The sequence below is a fragment of the Ceratotherium simum genome, chromosome 4 (assembly GCF_057802395.1).
Source record: "Ceratotherium simum simum isolate JZ-2026a chromosome 4, ASM5780239v1, whole genome shotgun sequence".
NCBI lineage: Eukaryota > Metazoa > Chordata > Mammalia > Perissodactyla > Rhinocerotidae > Ceratotherium > Ceratotherium simum.
This window is the reverse complement of record NC_141903.1, coordinates 13,245,478-13,270,907: the sequence shown is the minus strand read 5'-3', so window position 1 is coordinate 13,270,907 and position 25,430 is coordinate 13,245,478. Positions and strand designations below refer to the sequence as shown.

Sequence of the window (25,430 nt, the reverse complement as noted above, 5' to 3'; positions counted from 1 at the left end):
GGGGAGCCCCAGCACAGTTGGCTGCAAGTTCTAATACCACATTTGTGTTGCAGTATTTCTTTTAAGTGAGTAGGCCCCCACCGTGGCAGGTTGTTAGGCTCAGGGCCTTACAATTGCTGTAAGCCTCTAGCCTATTAGGTCTCTTGTCAGCTCTCTGAGGATTGCAGCTGGGTGGGGCTGGCCTCAGGCACAGGAGCACCCAATTGTTTCAGGTTTTGGAAGGTGGAGCAAACCTCCTATGTGGGTCTTTGAGAAGTACAAGTCTTCTGCGGCTGAGAAGCCCTGCCGCCCACAGGTCCACACACACAGTCAACACAGTCCTGCCCCGTGTGAGCGCCCCGACCTCCCCAAGTGGACCCAGTCTCTCCACGGCAGGAGCCCCACACACTCTGCCACCGCCCCACACTCTCCACCCGCTCCTTGTGCACACCCTGCCCCGCTCAAGTCAGCTCAGTTGCCAGGCTGCAGAGAATCCAGTCACCAATCTATGCAGGCCCACACGTTGCCTGAGGGCTTGTTGTTGGGTGGGGCTAGTCTCTAGGGTGGGCTGCCTGCCCTGGCTGAGCTGGATTAAATCGGTGCTCTAGCGGGTGGAGCAGACCCTGGGCTAGCAGGCCTCAGGGAGAACTCCAATGGCGTCTGTGTCAGCACGCTCACACCAGGCCACAACAATGGCCGCCGCCAATGTCCCAGTCCCTGGAGAGGTCTCACCCCTCACCGAGATGCACTCAGGGCCTATTAGGTGAGTCTCTTGTCACCGAAGCACTGTGCACCTTTCTTTCTGGTGATTTTAGGATGCTTTCTGGAACGGGTGAGTTTGTGCGCGGGCCCTTTAAGAGCCAGTTTTAGTTTCTTTGTGAACCGGGTTTTCTGGGGGTGCTCCCCAATGCTTTAGTAGCAGGCACAGTCAGATATTATGCTGCTGGTCTCAATTGTGCTGGGTCCACAAAATGCCCACAGCGGGGGCGCTCCCCGGCTCAGGGCCCCGCGCCTCCAGGGAGGCTGCGTACCTGTGAGCTGCTCCCGGCGGCCGTGAAGCTGGCGGCTTGTGAAGGCGGCGTTTTTCCTCTCCAGAAGGGAGTCTCTGCCTCTTCTACCCCAGTTAGGATTGTCCGTTGTTGCAGGAGTTCCTCTCATCCAGTTTTCAGTTCTGTCTCAGGGGTAATTTTTCCACGAGTAGTTGTAAATTGGCTGTGTCCACGGGAGGAGGTGAGTTCAGAGTCTGCCTACGCCGCCATCTTGACTCCGCCCCTCAAAATATTTTCTAACTTCCTTTGTGATTTCTTCTTGGACTCATTTCTTATATTGGAGTGTACTATTTAATTTCAACATGTTTGGGAATTTCCCAAATTTATTTCTGTTGTTGATTTGTAATTTAATTTCATTTTGGTTGGAAACATACTTTGCATGATTTAAATAATTTGAAATTATTACTTGTTTTGTAGTGTAGCATATGATTTGTCCTGGAGAATATTCCATGTGCACTTGAAAGAATATATACTCTGCTGTAGTTTCTAGAATGTTTAATAGATGCCTATTAGATCTAGCTGGTTCTTAGTGTTACTTTATTCTTCTATTTCCTTGTTGATTTCCTTAAGAGCCTAATTCTTCTGACGATTATTTAAAGTGGAGTATCAAAGTGTTCAACTAGTATTGTTGAATTCCCTGTTTCTCTTAAAGTCTATTTTAACTGATATTGCTATAGCCTTCTTATTACAATCTTGCGTTCTTATTGCTGCTATTTGCATGATGTATCATTTTTTTCTCATTTTCTTTTCAACTTATGCTCATCTTTGAATGTAAAGTATATCTCCTGTAGACAGTATACAGTTAGATCTTTTCTTTTCTTTTTTTTCCTTCTCTTTTCTAGTCTCTTCTTTTCTTTTCTCTAATCCGGTCTGGCAATCCCTGCCTTTTGATTGAGTTATTTAATCCACTCACATTTAATGTTATTATTGATATAGTTAAATTTACATCTGCCATTTTACTTTCTGTTTTCTATATGTCTCCTGTATTTTTTATTCTCTCTTCTTTCATTACAGCTTTTTTTGGGGGGCAGGGGTGATTAAGTGAATATTTTCTAGTGTAACATTTTAATTCCCTTAATGATTTTTCACTATTTTTTGAGTTATTTTCTTGGTGGTTGCACTAAGGCTTACCATATACACATCTTAACTTATGAGAATGTAGTTCAGATTTATACTAAGTTAATTCTAATAAGATATAGAAATGTTTCTTCTCTATAAGTCTATTCTTTCTTCTCAGTTTTTGCTATTATTGTATACATATTACATCTATATATGTTACAGCAGCAATAGGACATTGTTATAATTATTACTTTATATAATTATATGTCTTTTATAGAAGCTTAGAGAAGAAAAGAGATCAAGTGTATATTTATGGAATTTGTTATATTAACTTTATTATTTATCATATCTAGTTCTCTTCATTTGTTCCTGTGGATTTGAGTTCCCATCTGGTGACATTTTCTTACTTCAAAATAGTTTTGCTTCCACCTGCCTCCTCCTTTTATTATCAAATAGTTTTCTATATGTTACAGGCCCAAAATAAAATTATTTGCATTTTTTTTATACAATTGCTTTTTAGATCAGTTAAGAGAAGCAAGGAAAAGAAATATGCACTTATACTGTCTTTTATAATTACATAATTTCCTTTACCAGCACTCTTTATTTTTTCATGTGGATTCAAATTACTGCCTGGATTCACTTTCTTTCAGCCTGAAGAAATCTCTTTAGTAGTTCTTGTAGGTCAGATCCATGTCAACAAAATTCTCTCAGTTTTTGTTCATGTGGGAATGTCTTTATTTCACTTTCATTTTTGAAAAATAGTTTTGCTGTGTAAATAAGATTCTTGGTTGACAATTTTTCTCTTTTAGCACTTTTAACATGTCATCCTGTTGCCTTTTGGCCTTCATTGTTTCTGATGTGAAGTCCACTGTTAATCTCTTTCAAATTTCTTTGTACATGATGAGTCGTTTTTCTCTTGCAGGTTTAAGATTTTCTCTGTGTTTGGCTTTCAACATTTTTACTATACTGTGTCTGGGTATAGGTCTCTTTGAATTTATCCTCTTTGGAGTTGTTGAGCTTCTTGAATGTGTGAATAACTGTTTTGCATCAAATTTGGGAAATTTTTAGCCATTATTTCTTCAAATATTTTTTCTTTCTTCTTTTTCTATCTCCTCTCCTTTTGATACTCTCATTACACATATGTTGATATGTTTAATAGTGCCTTACAATTCTCTGAGGCTCTGTTTATTATTCCTCAATCTTTTTTTCTTTCTTCTTCAGGCTGCCTGATCTCTATCTACCTATCTTTCAGTTCACTGTTTCTCTTTTCTGCTAGCTCAGATCTAGTCTTGAGCCTTTCTACTGTAATTTTCACTTCAGTTTTTGTACTTTTAAACTCCATAGTTTCCAATTAGTTCCTTTTTAGAGTTTCTATAACTTTGTCATTTATCAGTATTCTTTGTTTAATGAAGTATTATCATCATACTTACCTTTGCTTCTTTAAGCATGATTTTCTTTAGTTCTTTTAACATATTTATAGTAGCTTATTTGAAGTCTATACCCGCTAAGTCCACCGTCTGAACCCCATCAATGGCAGTTTCTAGTATCTGCTTTTTTTTCCTAAGTATGGGTCTCACATTCCTGTTTCTTTGTATATCTAGTAATTTTTGTTGTTGTTGAAAACTGTACATTTTAGAAAATGCATTGTAGAAGGTCTAGGTTCTGATCCCTACATTTAGAGTCTTGTTTTTGCTGTTATTTTCTTGTTTAGTTATTTAGTGACTTAGCTGGACCATTTTAGTGAAGGTTATTTCCCCTACAGTGCACAGCCTCTGAGGTGACTCCTCAGATCATGCAGTCTTGGCATGCACATAGTCTCTCTGCGGTGACAGTGGTTTTAGCAGGACTCTCTTTGACAGTCTCTTTCCCCAATTTCTCTATTAAACTGTTTGCCTTTGCTGATATGACACCCAGCTGTTAGCCTCCATTAATTGTCAGCTGATAGCTGTATTGTTTTCAACAATGCCTCAGGGCATAAATTGCTCTAGTGCCTAATCCAATTAAATTCAGTCCCCTTGAAGGGGTAGTCTTTGGGTTAGACTTTGAGGCTTGCTCCAACCCCAAGAGAAATCTTCTTAGATTCTTTCCCTGGTTCTCCCTAGGAAACTTCTACTTCATTTACAATTTAACTCATTGCTCTCATGGAACTACCAGCCTCCTCTTAATTGCTTATCCCCAAAATCTCCATTGTTTTTGACCACACCCTTAGTCTTGAACTTCCCCACATACTACCCTAAATATAGTTTTCTTGAGGAGAACTTTTAAGCTTTTTGTTCTTCAGCCTGCCTCTCTCCCTAGGCAAAATCTCTACACCACTGCTCTGTAGCAGTGAAAGAGAAAAGTGGCCTTCTCTCAGAGTGATGCCCCTGCTTTAGGAGTGGGGTGCTAAGTAGGGTTGGCAGCCACTGATCTCCTCAGCTTGCCTCTCCTGGCATAGAACCTCCACCCTACTAGTGAGCTGTGCTGAGGGCAACTGGTACCCCGGTATTCTCAGTCTGCCACTCCTGTAGTGGAGTTTCTGCCCTATCAGTGAGAAATGGGTCGAGGAAGATAGCTCCAGACTTCTCAGCTGCTATTGCAACACAGAGCTAGGGAGGATGAAAAATGCTGGTGACCTAACCCTCCCACAGGGAAACCATGGTTCTAGACTAGGAGCTGAGGAAAAAGGATGCCCTTTGTTCTTGGCGGCACCTTCCCTGGGTAGGGCTTCCATCAAGCTAAACTGGGGTGGGGGTGAGATTCTTGGTTCAAATAACACAGACTCTTGCTGTTCTTAATAAGATTTAACAGATTTTCTTAAATAATTGGTTTTCATTTGCTGCTTGCCCTTAGACAATTTTCAGACTTTATATGGTGGTGGTGGTGGTTGTTAACAGTTTTCACTAGTTATGGTTGTTTTGCTGGGAAGATGGTCTACAGAGCTCCTTGCTCTTCCATTCTTAAAGTCATTCTATGCTTTACTCCTCGATAATAAATTTTAGCAATGTATAAAATAACCTTAATGCTATACATTTTGGAAGAAATCAACTAGCTATTGTGCAATCTGCCTTACTCATTACAGCAGGAAATAATGTGTTTGTCATGCTTTCTACAAATAAGGGCAGAGATATATTCTTACTGGTTTCTCAAGTTTTGTATTTCATCCTGACTTGGAATAACCATAGGACTTTTATGGGAACAACAGTAAGACTTGAATTGCTTTATAGGGCCATTTTTAAGAAGGACACTTGACTTTTCCTGTAAGTATTTCCTTAATACTACTCCTAGGCCATACTCCTCAAAGTGTGGGTCTCTATTCTGTCCCATCATGCAATTTCATGTTTACTTCAGTTCAATAATGAAGGAAATCAGAAGGTGCCTTTTCCAATCCAAAAAGTCCAAATTATTAGAAGGCTTAGACTGCAGGCATTCAATTTTTGAAGGCTGGCCTAACATAAAATTTTGTTTTGATTATCTGAATGAGTTTCCTGCCCTGTATTTTCAACTGAATTAGAGAGAAATTATTTTTTCATGACAAGCACTGACTTTTGAGCAGGTGGGTTAATCACAAGATTTTCACCAAAGCCAGATTTTTATTTTAACATAATTTTTTCAAAGTCTTAACCAGAAGTTTTTTTAAAAACTAGCCAAAAATGCTTAAATCAGTGGTTCCCAACCAAGGGTGATTTTACCCCTTCCATACCTTCCACCTCAGGGGGACATTTGGTGATGTCTAGAATCATATTGCTTTCACAGTGATAGGAAAGTGAGTATCTAGTGAGCAGAGGCAAAAGATGCTGTTATATATTGTGCAATGCAAAGGCGAGCCCCCAATAATACAAAATAAAAAAATAATTCAGCCCAAATGTCAATAGTGCAAAGTTTGAGAAGGCTTGGTTTAGAGAAAATCAGGAGTTCTCATATCATACAACCCTAAACTTTGTTCTCTAGTGCTAAAGACTACTAACCAATTCTCAATTTCTACACCTTTGATATACCTTAGAGATATAGACATTCTAGTTTCATTAACTTGTAGAAATAGTTGGTTTCATAACAGTCCCTAGGATACTTTTCTTTCCCTTTCTCCAGGAGATGATACAAATTAACGACCTCACTGTGATCTAACATCATACCAGTGACTTTCTCTAGAGAAATAATAGTTGTCATGTATACATATTAACAAATACTCAGCAGGAAAGTGCAAATGCAAAACACTTCTAAACAAAAGCAGTGATACTAACAAAAGCCATACTCCTGAGTTATGTACTTGATGTCCCCATTCTTTCTCATCTCCAAACTGTCAATAAACAAATGTCTTCACTTTTTCCTCTGTCGTAGCCAGCCTCCAAATATCCCTCAATGATTTTGCCTCTTGGTATTCATACCTCTGTGTAGTCTCCTCAGATTGAATAGGGTAGCCTCTCTGACCCCTGGTAGTGCAGAAATGATGGTTTGTAACTTCCGTGGCAGGGTCCCCTTGACTCTCTTTGATCACTTGCTCAGAGGGAAACTAACTACACAGCCATGAGGACACTGAAGTAACCTCATAGTGAAGTTCACATGGTGAGGAACTGAGGCCTCCTGCAACAACCAGCACTAAATTGCAAGGTATGTGGGTGAGCCACATAGAAATAAATTCTCCAGCCCTATTAAAGCCTTCAGAATGACTGCATTTCTGCTCAACGTCATGATCCCAACCTCTTGAGAGATCCTAAACCAGAACCATTCAGCTAAGGTAAGACCAGATTCTTGTGAGCTGTGTGAGATAACAGAAATGTGTGGGATAATAAATGTTGACTTAAGCTGCTAAATTTTGGATTAATTTGTCAAGCAGAAAAAGATAACTAATAAACTCCTTTTAACATCTCTGAAAGCCAGGTATTTTTCTCCATCCTCACTGCCAATGTGGTCCAGACCACAACCCCACCTCTGCAATTCCCCCAGGCAGAAGCATCCTTATGAAATAAGTATTCCTCAGCAAACTTATCTGGGCTCCAGAGTGTTACATCTCTTAGTGGTACACATACACACACACACAAACACACAGACACACACACACACACACACCCCACCATCTTTTTTCTCCATGGTAAGAAAAGATCCAAATAGAAAAGGCTAAGCTACATTCAGATGTCTCCACATTGTACCAAGAGTCACCATTGGTCTGTGAGACCTTGGTGCTCCGGTGGGAGAAAATATTCAGATTCCCATATTCTTTTATTCTGTTCCTCTTTCAGACCGTTTTATCCTATCTTGCAAACTTTTCAATCAGAAATGTTTGGGACCTTTATTTTTTCACATTCCTCCCTATTTTCATTGATTAAATTACATAAGAGATGAAATTTATATCAGTGAAAATAGATATGAATAAAGGTGACCACCTCTACTCCCAGCAGCATCTTAGCCTTAAGTGCAATTGTGTGAATTAAAATTGGTACTATCCAGCTCCTGTCATCAGCAATATTGAACCCCATGTCCTGCCTAAGCAAAAATTGCCAGTAACTTGGCACTTGTATCACTACATTGTATGCTTGCTTATGTATCTTTACCACTCCACTTTAAAGTCCCTGAGGGAAGAGACTGTATCCTGTTAACCATTATATTATATTCACATTGCCTAACTCAATTTTTGGCACACACTAGATGATCAGTACTTGTACTATGGCATGAATGAATAAATGAGTTGATTAATTAACCACATGGATAAGAAAAGTATGACCTTGTTAAAAATCTTACTACCTGGGCCAGCCCGGTGGCGCAAGCGGTTAAGTGCGCGTGCTCCGCTGCTGCAGCCCAGGGTTTGCCAGTTCGGATCCCAGGTGCGCACCGATGCGCTGCTTGGCAGGCCATGCTGTGGCAGAGTCCCATATAAAGTGGAGGAAGATGGGCACGGATGTTAGCCCAGGGCCAGTCTTCTTCCGCAACAAAAGAGGAGGATTGGCAGATGTTAGCACAGGGCTGATCTCCTCACCAAAAAAAAAAAAAAAATCTTACTATCTTCTTTATTTTTTTCTCTTTCCTTTTTCAGATGTCTCAGTGACTGACAAAGAATCATGCAATTTTTGCTTAAATGTCAAGTTGTTGCTCCGTGTCCTGTCTATAGGTATTTACATACTTCAGAGCCTTCTAATGATACTCACTGGGCTTCCATCCAGAATCATATTATAGCCTAGATTGCCCAAGAAAGTGAAGTTAGAGTACAATTCTTATAGAACTAACCCTGTAGAATGTCTGGAAATATAGCATCATTCTAGCCTAGAACAATAATTTTTTTTAACTTTTCATAAAATAAATAGCAAAATAGTTTTCTCAAGCATCAAGCTGCTTTTATAAGGATAAAGAGAATATAGATGTTAGAGCGTCTCCAACTCAAAGTAATCCTCCATCTGCTAAGTGCCTTATTTATGACCATTTGTGATGGAAACTTGTCTTACAGGATTCCCCTGTTTGGGCCTTTACTTCCTGGTCCTGGCTGGGAGCAGGCACCATAAACTGCTTATATATTGGCTAGATCTCGAAATAGGATGTCGATGGATTTTTTTTTTTTTATTTCAACTAGCAACTTTTAGAGGTGACTTATCTGTGAGTTTTTCTAAGCAAATGATCCTGTTCTTCCTGTATTCCAAGCCCTCAGAGTACCATGGTTATGGTTAAAACTATCGAGCTAGCAATTAACCTCCTGCTGTCAATCTAATAAAGAGTTAATGGGCTAATTGTCCATTTTCCTTTCATACTAAATTGACTCTGTTTCCTTCAGTATTGGAGCCCTCTTAAAAGTCTTAAATATTATTCAGGTTATCACATACCCATAATTCACTTCAGGAAAAGAAAACCAGAGTTAATTTTGCAGTGAATGTATCTTATTATTGTGAGAGGAAGAAATAGAATGTCTATGTTACTGCTTAGAAAAAAGCTGCTTAAGTAGCACAGTGCTTTACAATGTTGAGTACATTTTTTGAATAAATGAATGAATGAATAAACATTGAAATAGTTGGCTTTTCTCTTTAGATGTTTTACTACTTGTCCTCATGATTGTTTGGTATGATTATTACCCTTTCAAAAGTAAAAGGTGATAGTTGGATCATTAGAAAACATGGATTAACTTTCAGAATTTGGATCCCTAAATTATCCTATGAATTAGATATAAAGAAAAAGTATTAATCTGAATTTCAATTCCTTTTATCCACACACTTACAGGTTTTAAAGGAGGATTTGGTTATTAGATCAGCCGTGGGAAGCTGGACATATCTCCTGAGCTTCAGTTATTTCATTTATTAAATAGCAATAATTATACTCAATTTAGAGAATTAATGTGAGAGTTAAATATAATTAAATTAAATAATATATTCATGTAAATAGTATGAATATTAAGTAACTAATATTTATTATTATTATTAACTTTAAAGTTTAAGGGCCGGCCCCATGGCTTAGCGGTTAAGTGCGTACGCTCCGCTACTGGTGGCCGGGGTTGGGATCCCGGGCGCGCACTGATGCACTGCTTCTCCGGCCATGCTGAGGCCACGTGCCACATACAGCAACTAGAGGGATGTGCAACTATGGTATACAACTATCTACTGGGGCTTTGGGGTAAAAAACGGAGGAGGATTGGCAATAGATGTTAGCTCAGAGCCGGTCTTCCTTAGCAAAAAGAGGAGGATTTGCATGGATGTTAGCTCAGGGCTGATCTTCCTCAAAAGAAAAAATATTTTATTTTATTTTTTTAGATTTTTTTTTCCCCCCCAAGCCCCAGTACATAGTTGTCTGTCATAGCTGCACATCCTTCTAGTTGCTGTATGTGGGACGCGGCCTCAGCATGGCTGGAGGAGTGGTGCCTCGGTGCGCACCCGGGATCCGAACCCGGGCTGCCGGCAGCGGAGCGCACGCACTTAACCGCTAAGCCACGGGGCCGGCCCAGAAAAAATATTTTAAATAATTTCACTTAAAAATAGATTAGTTCTAGATAATTAGCTTTTTAATAACCTCTATAGTTCTTTAATAGACAATAGAACTTTTCAAAATGTTTCTTCTCTAAATAAAGAGACTACTTCAATGACAATAGATTTATGGATTTGCTGGTGTGTACAGCTTGCATGGCACACCGTGGCTTTGCTGATTGGCCCCATTCTAGGTTAGTGTCTTTTCTTCTGACCAGGGGAATTAGTGAAATGGATTTGGTGCCTACTGAGTGGTGGTTCATCCTGTGCCCATCAATACTGTGTTAGGGGACTTTGTGTATGTTTTCCATAAAGAGTGCTTTCAGCTGGTAATTCAGCGAATAGAGCTTTCCACTCTGATAGTTTCTGTTTGTGGTTAAAATTACCCCCATCCAAATGTTGACTTCAAATGCTATGCTCATCTCCCAGACCAACATCGTTGTTTAGTCCAGCCTCCCAACAGAGCAAGAGAGAAACTCAGTGTTGAATATTTCTGTTCATACTTCCTGAGTTCATCTCTCATCACTGAGGTACTAAGTTTTACTATTTATGTCTTTTGCATGGCAAAAATTTATGAAAAATCTTCTAAATCTGAGGTGTAATTTCAAAGGATATAATTTTATTTTATATAGCACAACCCCACTTACATGAATTTAATTATCCTTACCAGGAGGAATGACTTCTGAATGCTTTATTGCTTTGAAACGTAATGAAAAGGATATCGTTGTTGAAGCCACAGAGTTCTGGGATTCAAATTAGTTCTCCACTATGGAATATGTATATACCCACACAAGCACACAAAAACAAAGTGTTTAGAATCTCTATTAATTTCTAACAATTTGACAACCAACCAGTGACAGTTTAGGTTATCAGTCAAAACCATCTCAGATATCTACCTCATACATTTTGCTTAAATATGAGGTAAGGAAATAAATATGAAACACACTTTTCTGTTTTCAAAAGTACCACAGAGAATGGTGACATTAATTTGAAGTGCAAAGAATTGTTTCAGCCGTGCACCATGAATAGGTTGGTTGTCAAATGGCCAATGGACAACTCAGAACCAGAATGGATATGGAGAGCATTTGGGCACTCTTGAGAGTTTAGGCATTCTTTTAGTCCTTATTTTTCTTGGCTATTGATTTATCTCAAGATAGAAGATATATTACCAGAGTTTTTACCTGGATGTGGTAATCATCTTTCTTTCTCCCCTTTTATTTCTGCAGAATAAGGTTCAGAAAGCAATGGGATCAGTCGGTCAAGGGAGAGTAGGTATTCAGAAACTGAAGAGATTCATAGTCTTGAGTTAAGACTGCTCAGACTAGGAAAGTGGATTTAAAAGTGATTAACCAAAGCCATGAATGAAAAGGCAGGTCCATAATCAGAAGAGCCTTCTAAAAAGACAAACAGGATGCTGATATTTTTAGCCATGGGTTCGACTGAGTCAGTTCCCGTGTTGTATGGAAGGTCTGAAAGGCAAGGAGATCCAAGGAGAGAGTTGTCAGATTTAGCAAAGTCAGAGAGCATGCAGCAAGTATTAAATCTCTCAACTGCAAATGAGGGGATAATAATGGTAGAAAAATTATACAGCTACATAATCACATTCCTTTATAATGCCATAATAGCCTGATATTTATAAGCTTATAAAGACATTCAAATATCTGTGATATTGGTGTGTGTATATTTCCTGTCTCCGAATAACTTAAACTTTAGATGGGCAAGCAGTATGTATACCTTGCTCTGTCCTTGAAAGCAGAGGTCCTTGCATATTATAATTTTCTTTCTCTAAATCTAGATCCTTCTTGTTTCCTTTATAGCCCCAGATTGAAAACAAAATGGCAATGCCTCTACAACAGGGTAAATTGAACTAAAGATGATGTACCTAGGAATAAAGATTTCTCTGCTTATTATAAGTGTCATTTACTGAGGGGAATGTCCTTATCAGAAAGGAACTAATAAGCTTCATTTTTATCCCTTCGTTTTATCCCTAATTTTTATTCCTTCTTCTCTGACCGGGCTTTCTAAGGTGATCCACGTCAGTCACTACACTAGGGTACCACACTGGTTCTCTAGAGATTACTCAATTGCCAATTTTTCTGTATTTAGTAAGTGTGGACTCACCTATTCCACTCCTAGCTCCTGGAAACCCAGATGGTATTTTTCAAAGGAATAATTGCTGAAAAACTAAGGACAGATTTTTAAAAATCTATCATCTGATAAAAATATATAATTTTATGGAATTCAGATCCCTCTCTCTAACATCTCAAATATCTCATCACAGACCATTTTGCTTGGTTCCATTTTTGGAGTGTCTAGCTCTTACTTACTTCCCATCATTTCAACCTCACGTAAGATGGTTTGCTGAAGGAAGATAGTTGCTATGTTAGCCTGAAGTAAATTTCAGTTGTACCAACTTTCAGAACTGGAGAACTGATGGGCTCCTTAATACCTTCCAGTACCTACATTTAGGAATGATCTCAGGGAACTGAATCCCAGGATAGCTCAGCTGGCCTTTAGTAGTTCACATTTCCAACTTCTTGGTGAAAAATTTGATCATTCTGCAGAACACCATCCCAGATAGATTCTGAGCACCTGAGGAATCCAACTTTTTAGCTTCTGATATTAACACTATGCCATCAATCTCTAAGATTTCCTGTGGTGATAAATGGTTTCTCTGATGCACCACCAAAGGGTTAGCACTCTTCTCCAAATCCCTTTAATTATTTCCCTTAATATATGATACTTCCAGCCCCCAAACTGTATAACAAGTAATTTCGAACACAATTCCTAGTCTTCTAAAGCAAATTGATTATCATATTTCTTAATGAAAACCTGTTTGGCTTGAATTCACAGTTTTCACTATCGAGAAAAAAGTTTTTCAAAGCTTTCTTCATCTCTGCTACCCCAATAACAATTTAACTGTTCAGGTGAATTGGGCTACGTTGCTTCTTTCTCTTTATTCCCTGTCGGTTTATTCTCATCTAATCAGATGGTAATTTGATTTGGTAAATTGGTAATTTGAAGGTAAATTTTGGCCCTCAATTTCCTGTTAAAAAAACTCCTTCTTGAAGTCCTTGCAAAAGGATTGACTGTTCCCAACTAACAATGATTTTATATATATATATATTTTTTATGTATATATTATTTCTTTCTTTTGTTACTTTGTTTTGCTTTTGTGTGCATGTGGAATTTTTTTATGTTTATTATTTTGGGGATTACAGGGGAAAAGAAAAAAACTAGTGGTTTCAAAGAGCTTAAATCCCAGCCGCTCTGAAGAGATGTATGCAGAAATGAGAGTATCTATGTGGAACTTTAAAAGGGATACATTTGAATTGAACCTAATAATTCCTTAAGTTGTCACAGGAAAAAAAAAATCTGTCAAATTATTTTTCACATTCTGTATAGTTTACTTTTATAATTAGTGCTGCTATATTCAGTTTGCCGAATTAGGTCCATTTCTGGGTATTTTATTCTTACAGAACATGAGCGATTACAGTGGAAACCGGCTAGGAAGAAGAATTATAATTGGATAAAAAATTTAAAAGAGTGAATTAATTATTGGGAACTATAATTAATCAGGGTTATTCTTCTCAAGGTTAGCACTTTAAAATGTATTTTACAGGTGATATAAAACACCTCACTTAGTTAAAACCTTTTATAATGATGATAATACACCTTATCACTAAGGCGGAGAGAAATCCTTTTTATACGAAATCCCTGTTTTGTTTAATTTTGTTACCTTTGCTCTATCATCAATCCAGTGGTCAGCCAACAGAACAGAAGGCTGGATAATTGGGTTTGCAGCATTACCACCCGCTTATGGAAACTTGGAAAGCTGCAGTCACAACTGACACTGGTTTCAGCACTGTTATACCAATTCCTAACGGACATCTGTCCACTTCCTCAAAGCCTTCACCCGACATTTCCGCCTGCCTGACTAGCGTGTGTTTGAGAGAGACCTTTAGTGGGGTGCCCGGGTTATTTTAAATAAACAGGCTTACATTTCAGAAACTAGAATCTTTTTTTTTAACTTTATGTTATGGAGAATTACAAACATACATGAAAGTAGGTAGACTATATATATACGTATGGGGGCAGAGGGTATATGGAAAATCTTTCTGTTTTCCTCTCAATTTTGTTGTGAACCTAAAATTGCTCTAAAAAGAAAATAAAGTCATATTAAAAAAAAAAGTGATAGACTATATAATGAGTCCACCTATATCTTTTACCCAGTGCCAAAACCATCCACCTATGGGCACTTTCACTCCTTCTACTTTTCTAACCACATTCTTTCTCAAACTAATTTGAGTGATAGCAGACATTATATAATTTAACCATCAATAATTTCAATATGTAATGCTGACATAAAACCCTTTTTATTAGAATGACCATATATACCATTCATACCTAAAAATTAATCATTCTTTAATATTATCAAGTATATTCAATGCATTCAAAAGGGAACTAGAATCTCTGGTAAAAAAAAAAATTCTTTCTAAAAGTCAACAATTTTTTTAATTTTAATTTTTTTCAATTTCATTTTTTTCTTTATATAGTCAAGTAAACTCATATGTAATGCTTTCTGTAATATCACTTAAAAATTATTTGTGTCTATATGTTTCTATCTATCTTTCTATTTGTATATATGAATAAAGAGATACTTCAAATTACATTTACGTAAAACTGGTGTAAGCTATTTCTGGATGGTGGGATCCAAGCTGATTTTTTTTCAAAAATGTTGTTTGTATGTATGTCTATATGCACATATGTATTTTTTCTTTCAAAATAAACTCATAATAATATAATAGAGTCCCATTTCATTGCTGAATTCATGGGTATAATTTAAAATTTTAAACATGTATTCCACAAGGTGAGATATATTGTATATAATCAGAATAATCTAACTTATCCTGCAGTGGCAAACAACTCCAAAATCTCAGTGCCTTAAAATAGCAAAGATTTATTTCTTGATCACACCATACATTTGTTGAAGACCTGAAGAGAAGTGGGGCTCTGCTCACTGTAGTCATTTAGGAATCCAAGATGACTGAGCAACCAACATCTTGAAGGTTCTTGGTTGCCATCCCAAAGAAAAGAGAGAAAGAGGGCTTTGGAGGGTCTTGCACAGGCAACTAAATGCTCAGCTGGCAAGTCACTTCAGCTCATAATTCATTGGCCAGTCCTAATCATATCACCCTATCCAACAATAAGGGGCTCAGCAAGTGCTTTCCTATTGCGCACCCAGAAGTGGCTGAGAACTGGAAATGCTTGTCAAACAGCACTAACCACAATAGTTCAATCAGTTCCTACATGGATGGGCTACCTGGTTCAGATATATTATTTTTCTATTCGTGTTATCTTTTCTTTTTCAATTTTATCTACCAAAGGTGCTGTGGGGTAAAGCAGGAATAAGAAAATTTTCCTTAAAAGGACATACCAAAGAAAGAGCCTAGCAACATCCTGGGACTCAAAGAAGGTGAACACAATTGCACGTACAATCAACTCTCATGTACTCAAAGACTACTGTGTGCCAGATACTGGGGTGAGATACGAATTATTTTCTCAGAGGTTTCAGGGCCAAGTTGATACATCATATTTTGCAATAAGAAAGTATCTACTATTGTCACTTGCTGTCCACCTGGAATGGTAATTTAGTAGAGCAGCACTGTGTATAAAGCCCTACCAAAAGGAAATCAAAGAAATTTGTCTTTATTCCATAGGAAATTTTTCAAACTTCTTCTCAGTTACACAGACAAAGACTAAGGCAGCTTACATATTTACTAGGAATCTTCATAAGGATCATAGTGACCTCAGTTCTCTAACCTAGCTAGTTCTAGTCATGCATCAATATCAGTAACAATAAACTTTATTTTTTCAACATGGTTTTCTCTTAATGTTTAAGGGATACATGTTTATTATGAAAAATTATTTTTTTAAAAAAAAGATACATCCAAATATAAATTACTCAGTACTGAAACACCCAGAGATAACTACTGTCAACTCTTGGGCGTATGTCCATGAAGATAGTTTTATATGCATAAGTTTGATTTTTTATGGGTTAGTGTTGTCAGTATCATAATGTACATCTTGTACACTTAATGTACTTAAACGTACTATGCCATTTTAAAATAGTTCACAGTGTCATAATATTGTTCCTTGTCACAATATTACACAAATCATTTTTAGTGTCTGAATTGTGTACAATTTTACTACAATTTATTTAACCATTTTTATTTTTGTTGAACATTCATGTTGGTTTAAATATTCCAACAGATGTAAGCAATGTTGGGCTGAACATCACTATAAATACATAATATACTCAACTTTATTTCCTTTAGATAAATTACTAAACATGAAATTGCTAAGTCAAAATGTATGTACTTTTATAGACTTTTGGTGTTTCATGCTGATTAATCTTCCATACTGTATAGCAGTGTATACTCCCACTAGAAATGCAGAAGAGCACCCTTTATCTTAGAAACTTTGTATGTTAATTAGGGAATTGTGTGTAGCTGCTAGTAAAAGATCTGAAATTATAGTGGCTTTTCTTACTCACAACAAAAATTCAACACAGGCAGTTCAGGGATATATGGCAGCTCCTCAAAGGCCCATGATTCTTCTGTAAATCTGCTTTCTCTTTTGGAATGCAGTTTTGTTTCTTAATTTTGTCTTACCACCCACAATATGGATACTGTAGCACCAGCCATCATACGTCAATGAGTCAGAATGAGGAAAGAGGATGGGAGGAGAAGGAGGAAAATTGATTTTTAAAATTGTAAAAACCTACCACCTGAGTAAGCTATCCTAAAAGAAGTCATTTTAGGAAGCCCCACCAAATGGTTGTTGTTTACACATCATTGGCCACCTCTATCTGTACAGGAGGATTGGAAATATAATTTTTAGCTGGATATATTGCTGCTTCTAGTAATGTAGGTATTCCTTAGTAAGGAAGCAGTGGGAAATTGATATTGAGTAGGAAATTGGCAGCTTCTGTCAAAACATTGTGTGTGCATATACATAAAAATATATATGTTTAAATCTTTATCAATAGGTCAAAATTATATAGATTTTTTTTTTTTTTAGTTTACTTTTTGTTCAAGATTTGCCAATAGTTTGTAAACTATTTTGGGGGGAGTTTAAAAAGACCAAGAGATTAATTAAAGTAAATTCAGGCTCAGGAACAGATTTCTAAAGTAAGAAGAATTGGATATCCAATAACTTCATACAAAGATAAATTTTAAGGATATTGTTGTAAATTCAAATGGTATATGTATAACCAGATTAGTTATCAAATGTACCTTTATTTTCTCTACTGAAAAAGAAGAGTAATTTATCTATTTAGCAATCCCAAAGAAAATGAGAATTTTTAGAGTATTTTGAAAAATCACCCAGAGAAATGAACTGAAAGTCATGATTGAAAATGATAAATGATCTTTCAAATTACAAAGTCACTTGTGGCAGGTTCCCTAATAGTTTAATCTACTCTCATAGTACCTCTCATTATACCTTTTAATAATAAAATATCCCTGAAGGTAATTATCCCTTCCATTTGGTTTCTTAGAGCCCTATCTCTGATAAACCTTCTGTTAAACCCAGTTAAAAACACACACACACACACACACACATGCAATAAGTGTGATAATGTTTTTTTCAACATTGTTAATTTTGGAGTTTTCAACATAGTTGGGCCGTCATGAGATTCTCATGTTTGATCATATACCTTCTACAGAAGAGTCAAGTGAACAACAATGGAGCAAGGCATAGTAGTACCTGGATGGAAAGTTCTGAGATGTAAGTGTAAGAGCAGGTGCTACCTTTTGCTCTGGAGCCTTGGATAAATTCTTGAATCCTTCTGAGTCATAGATTCTCTAAATGAAAGTGTAGGAAATACCTGATTTATAGGCTTGGATAAGAATATGGAAGGTAATAGATTCAAAAGTACTTTGTGCATAATAACACTCTATTCAAGCATAAGATGATATTATAAGTATCATATTAGCTAAACACTTATAAAAGGAGAGTCATTTGCCACACATTATTTGTTTTCCTAGAGGTAAAGGGCAAAACAATATAGTTTTAGCTGTTATTGACTTTATAAGTAAATTTCCAGAAGGCCTCAAAAATTATTGGTCCTCCATAAGATGTAGAAATATGAAGAAATAGTTTGCCTTAAATTTCTTTCTTGGGAGCCTCTGGGACTCAATGATAGAAATCTATAGACATTATAAAACTTTTCCATAAAATTTGATATATTTCAAGAACTTGAAATTATTTAATGAACAACAGTGTAATATTATCTTTTAAAATCAATCTTAAAATATAGAAATATATAGTGAGTTGAGATTTTCCATTTACTTGACAATTTAAACTACCCTTATCTGAACTCAGAATTGGGTAACTGTTTTCAACAGTAATTTTCAAGATTCTTCCTTGAATTCCAAATCAGAACATATAGTGTCCTCCTTAACATATACAGTGTGAAGTTTTTCCAGTAATAGTTGAGTGATTTACACTTTTAGCATCCTCCAGCCCTGTTTCAATCCAGCTCCAGTGAGGAAACCAGAAAACACACTAGGTATTTCTACTGATGGAATTTAATATAAGGAACTGATTTTGCAGATGTTAGAGGACTAAATCAGCACAAAAGGACCACTGAGACAATGCACATGATAGTAATTGCAGGGTGTAGCCACCACCTCATGAGCTGGGTGAACAAAGATAGTGGTCAGGGTTATCAGAACTGGGAAGATTGAAAGCAAGGCTCCACAAACCTGGAACTCAGACATGAGAGGAGTGGTCCTGCCTCCCTGGTGCTATTTCCTCAGGGTCTCATAGAGCCGACAGTCAGACCTCAGCTCTAAATGGTGCTGGTTTCTCTGGGGGATAAATGAGGTTGGTTCAGGAAGCCATGGAAGAAGCCGGAGGCTGGGAACTAATTGCAACTGCAAGACTAAAAGAAACTTATCAGGAAAGTCTGGGACCCTGCCCTCTTTATTGGTGCAATGAAATAGGATGTATTATTGTTTGAGTAGTAACTGTGTTCCTCTCTCCTCTTGTTGCCCCCTCCCCCCCAAATAAAACAAAGCATTTGCTAGCACGGTTCCAGAATCTTTTGTGATTCAAAATTAGGAGAATGGGAGGAAATAAGAAGGACTTTCAGAAGTGAAGAGAGCAGGGGGAGATGCTTCAACAAAGTTTTCAGGACTTGAAGGCCTTTAAAATAAGGATGAGGTAGGAAAAAATTAGACAGTGGAGGGAAGGGCTTCTAGAAATAGCGGTGTGGGAACTTCAGTGTTCTTCAAGAGATGCAAATAAAAGTTGGAGTTCCTTTTTAGTTACTATCTGGTAGACAGAGTTTGCTCCATGCAGAAAGTGAGACGTGGGTTTCAACATTTATTAAGTTTGCATAGGAGAGAAGCCTAATACCTTCTTAAAATTCTATAGAAAATACATGTATATATTCCTCCCTATGTAATATTTACATGATGTTGCACATTTATAATAACCACAGACAGAAGACTACCCAAATGAAACCTCTTCTTCATGTTAGGGAAAGGAAGATAAAATCATGGAATGGAAAGGATGGTGTCCACTAATCAAACATAAAACATTATTGAAGTTCTGTAACAATTGTGCTTATGTATGTCCTTTAATTAATAAAATGTTAGCACAATTAAAAAGAGTGATAATATCTAAATGTTAGTAAATGTCATAATGATTAATTATATTGATTATTTCCTACTGACATCTCAAAATAAAAACACTTTCCTACTGACATCTCAATAAAAGAAAATACTCAACTCCGTCATGTTACTTAGAAATAACAAACACCCTAAAATCTTATATTAGAAAAACACACAGTTAACAAGCAGCTTTCAAACTTTTGAAAAGCAATTGAATGGCAAATCGACATTTGGGGCTAGCTCATGTTGCTGCTGTAGAATCTTTTTAGAACTCTCTTTTGCTTTTGGATTGGTTTTTTTAAGTGTACCTGTGACTGACAAGGCTTTCATCTCTGCACTCTCACACAAATGTAGATTAAAAGTAAAAGTGAGCAGACAAACAGTGGTTATAATTTACTTTCAATCAAAGAGTTTGCCTGGCTTAAGCTATTCTAGGTTTTTGGGCACCTCAAATAAGATCTTCTCCTAAGAGGAAGATTGCCACGTCTAGACAGCAAAGCCTATGACAAAGTATAGTCAATTTGGCAAGTGTTTAGATACAACCTTGTATAAAGGCATCAGTCTAGTGCTCCAGCTTTTTCAGGGATTATTATTGACCTTTCCTATGCCTCAGTTTCTTCACCTGCTTAATGGGGAAACTGATAGTGCCGATGTCATGGATTTGCTGAAAGAATTAAGTGAAATAATGCTTATATATCACTGAGACATAGTTGCCAACCCTTAGTAGCTTTATTATTAGCAATTTTGTATGTCACCTAGTCTATGTATATATCAAAAGAATTACTGGAATTCCTAAAGATTTTTGAGTTATTTTACCCATTGATCATTTCTGTTCTTAAGATGTCTTCCACACAAAGATTAATTGATGGCATTTATTTCTTTTTCACATTTAAAGTTCGTTTAAGTAAATCTGTTTTTCTATTTGATGGTACTTCTTAAAAAATAGTGTATCTGCTTCTGCTAATACTAAGATTAGAAGTTACTTACCTTCCAAAACAAGAATTCTTGGCCTAAATATTTTAACTATTGTTGTTATTAGAAGATAATCATGTGCTCAAAATAACATTACTATTAATAATATAAAAGCTGCAGAATATGCAAGTCCTCCATACCTACTTCACATATGCTACCACTTTTACAGTCTCCCATCATATTTTCCTCTTATTTCATCTCTCTTTATGGCAGGCCTTTACTCCTCACCCCACCAAGTCAAATATTTTACCTACACTACTTCTTTTGCCTTCTTTCTTCTGTCACATAAGCCTACAATAGTTTCCTCATTTAAAAAAATGCATAGCATTACTTTTTTCTGAATTTTACTCTTTAGAAAACATGTACATAACACACACACATACAAACATGAACACCTGTGAACACTTTCAGATAACCATTCCTAGTTAGAATCAGAAAACATAACTGGACAGGATCTTAGTGAATGTTAGCTCCCACTTTCTTATCTAGAAGAAATTGAAACCCCCGGGGTGGTTAAATAACAAACCCAGTGTCACTCAAGGACTAGACAGAGACCCATTTTGCTTCCTTCAGCCTGGTCTACAACTATTTCCAAGGTAGGATGTTTACAATTTATCCAATAAATATTGATTGAGCACCTTCGATTTGCCTGGCACTATCCCAGGCACTGGGGACAAAGCTATAAAAAAAAACTGACAAAAAGCCCACCTTCACATTGCTTAGTGGTGGAAAACAAATGAGCAAATAAATATTTAATGTCATGTCGAGGAAAGAGAATTTCTATAAGGAAAAAGAAAGCGTGCAAAATGACACAGAGGGCCACTTTTACACCCCCCTCCATCTGCTCTGCACAATTATATTAGGCTCCATGCTCTTTTGGAATGTCTTCCTTTTTTCTCTAGAACTATTGCTTATCCTATCTTTAGGTCACTGATCTGGCCCAATCCTGGATTGCCAACCCCCTTTTTGCTCTATAGGCCTATTGGCCTGCTTTGCTTTCATCGTTAATATATCGTTCCCTAATCTTTAGTGGACTGGTCTTCAAACTGTGGCATAAGAAGAGTGTCCAGAGGTTACATGGGCATAGACAGCTTTAGAGCAATTCATTTTCTTAACTGTTTTGCTTTTCAAAATTGCCTTCTTGAGAACCTGTCTGTGGTCTGCCAGTTCTTTCCCAGCTCCCTTTGCACAGTGCTCATCTTGTGCTGTACTAGAAAAGGTGAACTCCCACCCAGTCTGAATCTCAATATGATATATTGCCCCAGGTTCTAAAGACTCCCTGGGGTAATTTGAGAATGTAGAGATTTGGTAAAGTGAATGAGGCATTTTATTTTATCCTGGCTACACACCTGTGGTGGAGCTCTGTGCCTATCTATTTATATCTATCATCTATCTGTCTACCTATCTACCTATCTATCTATCTACCTATCATCTCTTCTTCCATCCAGTATTAAATACTTATAAAGCACCTACTATGTGCTTACTATTCAGAGAACATATCAGTGAGCAATAGTCAAAAATCCCTGTCCATTTGAAGCTGACATTCTACTGGTAAACTAACTTCTTTCCTTCCTTTTATCCTTCTTTCCTGCCTTTATTTTTACCAATTTATCTTAAATAAGAATTAATAAGTGAGAAAGTTGTCACAGGGATGCACATTATAATTTTTTTAAATAAAAAACTAAAGAGTCAGACATTTTTCTGATTGAAGTTACATTTGATGGGAAGGACTGGTTTGACAAGGAGGATGAGCTTTGCCAGTTGGCTTATTCAGTTGAGTGAACTAAATCTGAAGCTATAAACTTTTGACAAATGTATATTTAAAGCACATGTGTAATATACCTCACTTCTGGAAAATATGTAATTTGCAATTCTAAACAACTGATAATTAAAAATTTGAATATCAATTTAAAAATGTGTGAAGACATATATGATTTTTCAAAATTCTTTGGCGAATACCCAATCTACCATTTTAAAGCTCACTGTGCTAGGGTTCTTCCACTTTAAAATTGATTGTGGGGTGTGGTAGGGGCGTCAAGATTTCCTTGAATTTGCTTTCTTATGTACTGGAAGATCAACATACACTTGATAAAGTTCTTTCCTAATGGAATAAATGGAAGAAAGGAAGGTAATGAAAATGTTTGAAAATTACAAAGTCTTTCTATCCGTTGCCCTTTGTTTATAGTTTATGGTGTGTTCCTCATGTGAAGCAGAGTTTCTCAACCTCAACACTATTGACATTTTAGATCAGGTAATTCTTTGTTGTGGGAGCTGTCCTGTGCATTGTAGCATATTTAGCAGCTTCCTCGGCCCCTACCCACTAAATATGAGCAGTACCCCCGAACCCTTCTCCTGGTTGTGACAATCGAAAATGTCACCAGATATTGCCTGATTGTTCTCTAGGGGGCAAAATCATCCTTGGTTGAGAACCACTCTGCTATTGTAACCAGGTGTGTTGATTTTCTTCCTGATATAATAACCAGTAGTCCACTTGGATTTGCTTATCCCTGAAACCAAAATTTCAGTATATGTCTCAGTTTATAGCTAGTCAGAGCAGAACAAAAGAAACCTTTTCAAGATCTATCCTCCTGGGGTTAGTGGCAGAGTGTCTTATACTGGGAGGCACCTATTTCATGGGAACTGTTCCTTTGGGAAATTTCCTCACATTCTACAACGAGTTAGTTCATTTATTCTTTCAGAGATATGTAATTCACTCAGCATGCAAGTATCAAGTAGATTAGTTGATTGAAAATTAAATCTAGACATTAAATGTATACAAGCAAGGTAAAAATAGTTTCTTAGTTATTCCTAACTGTCACATGTATGGACAACTACAGATTGATTAACTGTAGAACATGATTTTAAAAATGGAAAATGCTATGGTATTTGGTGAAACTGCTTTGAGTGGAAGAGATTCACATCAATGGGCTGTTTAATATGACACAAATTTAACCAAAGCTCTAAGAAAGTAGGTCCCAGCTATCCAAATTCCAAAGGGAGGAGCTAGATTATACATGTAGGACTTACAAAGAAAGAGGTGCCTTAAAACTAGTTTTGCCAAACTTATAAAAAGTTTGAATTTGTAAGGGCCAACAGGTTGGAAACAAAAGAACTTCTTGAAAAAAATTACTCCTGATGGACGATGGGTTGATGGTTTTCACTTCCTCCCAAACCTAGTTAAAAAGGCTATAAGGAGGCCCCATGGAGTCTAGAGATGTGACTCTTGCAGTTTAGTGGACATGGTGGACTGGAGTCTGATTAACTCTTGAACAAAAAGGCTACAGCAGAGGCTACCTGAAATGTCTTATGGCAGCAGAGAAGAGGGTTTCATTTGGAAGAAACCACCCTCTCTCCAAATGCAAGTCAAAGATAACTACATGGCATCCCACAGTGGGATTGTTGGCTTAAGGCTTCTTCCCTGGAGAGCATCTGCTCAATGACAAGTGACCTCAGCAGAAGAGGCTGGAAGTACACAGCGAGGTGCAGAACTGAGGAGGAGTGGTAAACAGCTGGCTGAAGGACAGGTACCACCCAAGTAAGAGGAATGTGGAGGACATCTGCCAGGAGTAAAGGGGAGCACACATGAAAAAAAGAATTACCTTTACACATCTGCCAATTCCGGAGGAAACCAGCACCCCATTACACAGTGTCAGCCCAGAGAGATATTTCCTGTCAGCATCCTCCCCTCCCTCCTCTGTTTCATCTTAGAGGAGCCATAGGCAGCCTAGTGAGTGAAGGACGAGGAGCAGCAACCAAGGCAGAAAAATAAAGAAGCCAACCACGTGTCCTCTTCCTGCTACAGGAGGCAGCCAGAGGAAGGCGGGAGCTGGTGGAAGAAGGGTCCACTGGGAGAAACTTTTAACTTGGAATGACCTTTACAGTTTGTGATCAATACAACAGAGTGGACAAAGTAATTGCTAAAAGGAGATGATTTTTATGGCTGAGATAGACTGAAGCATGGTTTGTCAAGTAAAGGGAAGGAGCTAAGCTATGAGACCTGCCCAAGATTTCTTCTAGGTGCAGAAGAACTGGTTGCATGAAAAGCATTTGAAGAAGCAGTGAAGGGCAAAAATAAAGTTGTTTTCTGATTGCACTCTACGAGTCTTTATTGTTCAACATATCAGTTACACACAAGTAAACACTGAACAGCTTATTCAGTGATAATCCAATTGACAGCTTTATAGTATAATACAGTATCACTTTTATTTTGCTATAAATTATGTATTGTCTGCTCCTTCATCACTCAGACAAAAATGTTCTCAGTTCTCTTTCATCATAATATAGTGAATTCTTGCTCTAGTACTGTACAAGATTTATTAGTCTCTAGTTCAAAAGAACAGGAAATGAAAAGAAAACCACACACAGAAACAATTCAGAAATGCTTGTTTTTGCTTATAAATCTTCCCTAAACATAGTAAAAATAATTGATTAAGGGAGACATTGATGACTGATGTTATAATTCAGTCTCTGGGTTTTGATTATAGCATAAACCAACTGGATTTCTGCAACAGAAAAATAGCACTCAAATCAATCTTGCCTTATTGGTATCCTTTATACTACATATGCAATTACACAGCTTAGTGAAATGTCAGATTCCACAAGCATTTATTCTTCCAATGGATATTCAAGAGAGAAAATTCTCTAGAAAAGCAAAATTGAAATGAATGTTTGGGTTGGAAGTATATCTCAACCAAAGGGGAAACAAGTGCCATTTTCTAAGGAAGTCTCTTGGTACTAGAGAAATTCTATATGCTATATATCAGTATACCTATGTT

At 37.2% G+C, this 25,430-nt stretch overlaps 1 long non-coding RNA gene across 1 annotated transcript in view; it reads left to right on the top strand.

Annotated features, from left to right (window-relative positions):
- The first annotated feature begins 627 nt into the window (after positions 1-627).
- The window catches only part of LOC147917202 (uncharacterized), a 172,309-nt gene continuing 147,506 nt past the window's right edge, over positions 628-25,430 (top strand). The window contains exon 1 of the long non-coding RNA XR_015552070.1: positions 628-742. This is a non-coding gene — a long non-coding RNA (uncharacterized LOC147917202). The remainder of the gene's footprint in view (positions 743-25,430) is intronic.